Here is a 1,935-nt window from a genome sequence, read left to right on the forward strand (position 1 = left end):
ACGTTGGCTATGTGTGGAGCCATTTCGTGAGTGCTGACTGGGTTGAGGCGCACGTCTTGCAGATGTGGGCTGTCTGTCCTCTCCATGTCTGCAGGAGGCGTGCGGCCTTGCAGGCGCATTCATGATTGTTATCCCACACAGGTCAGCGTGTAGGAGGTTTATGACACGTTAACAGTGGCAGCGGTATGACCACCCAGGATCCGTCGTCGTCCACTGTCAACGTCAGTACTCCCTACAACATCTGGATCCTAGTTATATGGAAAAGTGTGTGGAGTTCCTCAAGGGAATGCAGTTCGATGTGTTCCAGCCAATAATGGTGGATGTGTTCTCCAGCTAGTTTGAGGATAAAATCCTCGCCTTTATCTTTTTCAATTACAAATGCAATTACAGGAAGCTCTTGCAGATGATTCTGAAAGGTACTGTCTGTTTGGAATCACAGTATTTCCCAAGAGTCAAGTGTGTGATTTGGTCCCATATGCAGCGTGGTTAAGACACTGTTGTTAGTAGCATGATGTATCATTGGTCACTTCTGAATTGAATAATCTGATTATTCTAGAAAGGGAGCCTGCATTTAAACATAGTACTGTTTTCTCTAAAATATGGTTGTGAGGACCTAAGAAAGGTGTTCACGGTTTAAGCTCTGTTACGAGGAGAAATGTTTCGCCGTAGAGAATTGCATGAAATTTTTGGATGCCGTATAGAGTACCCAGAGTTTCTTTTTCGGTTTGTGATTAATTGATTCTGGATGAAATGAGCATTTTATACCTGTATGCGATGGGTTGTTCATCCCCACCATCGCTTTTGTGAGTAAGAAGGGCACCAGTGACACGTTGAGACGTGTCAGTGGCCAGGATAAAGCATTTTACAATGAAATGAACACCCTTAGCTGCTTACAGGCGTTGACATACGTCAACGGGGACAGATGAAAGTGTGTGCCCCGACCGGGACTCGAACCCGGGGTCTCCCGCTTGCATGGCAGACGCTCTGTCCATCTGAGCCACCGAGGACACAGAGGATAGCACGGCTGCAGGGATTTATCTCTGGCACGCCTCCAGCGAAACCCACATTCTCAACGTGTCCCGCACTACATTCGTAGCGCCCCCGCCCATTATACTCATTACTCGCGTCGCGTTGCCAATTCCCGGAAGAGTTAGGGCACTGTTTGTGCATTCCCACAGAAGAGGATGATAGTCAACTGACCGGTGAGCCTTAACTATATACACTCCTGGAAATTGAAATAAGAACACCCTGAATTCATTGTCCCCGGAAGGGGAAACTTTATTGACACATTCCTGGGGTCATATACATCACATGATCACACTGACAGAACCACAGGCACATAGACACAGGCAACAGAGCATGCACAATGTCGGCACTAGTACAGTGTATATCCACCTTTCGCAGCAATGCAGGCTGCTATTCTCCCATGGAGACGATCGTAGAGATGCTGGATGTAGTCCTGTGGAACGGCTTGCCATGCCATTTCCACCTCGCGCCTCAGTTGGACCAGCGTTCGTGCTGGACGTGCAGACCGCGTGAGACGACGCTTCATCCAGTCCCAAACATGCTCAATGGGGGACAGATCCGGAGATCTTGCTGGCCAGGGTAGTTGACTTACACCTTCTAGAGCACGTTGGGTGGCACGGGATACATGCGGATGTGCATTGTCCTGTTGGAACAGCAAGTTCCCTTGCCGGTCTAGGAATGGTAGAACGATGGGTTCGATGACGGTTTGGCTGTACCGTGCACTATTCAGTGTCCCCTCGACGATCACCAGTGGTGTACGGCCAGTGTAGGAGATCGCTCCCCACACCATGATGCCGGGTGTTGGCCCTGTGTGCCTCGGTCGTATGCAGTCCTGATTGTGGCGCTCACCTGCACGGCGCCAAACACGCATACGACCATCATTGGCACCAAGGCAGAAGCGACTCTCAT

General features: G+C 49.8%; 1 non-coding gene across 1 annotated transcript; it reads right to left on the bottom strand.

Moving 5' to 3' along the window:
• Window positions 1–933: 933 nt before the first annotated feature.
• Trnaa-ugc (transfer RNA alanine (anticodon UGC)) lies at window positions 934–1,007 on the bottom strand. Its single transcript has one exon. It is a non-coding gene; the product is annotated as a tRNA-Ala (tRNA).
• Between the last annotated feature and the right edge of the window lie 928 nt (window positions 1,008–1,935).

Source organism: Schistocerca nitens, chromosome 1 (genome assembly GCF_023898315.1).
Source record: "Schistocerca nitens isolate TAMUIC-IGC-003100 chromosome 1, iqSchNite1.1, whole genome shotgun sequence".
NCBI classification, from domain to species: Eukaryota; Metazoa; Arthropoda; class Insecta; order Orthoptera; family Acrididae; genus Schistocerca; species Schistocerca nitens.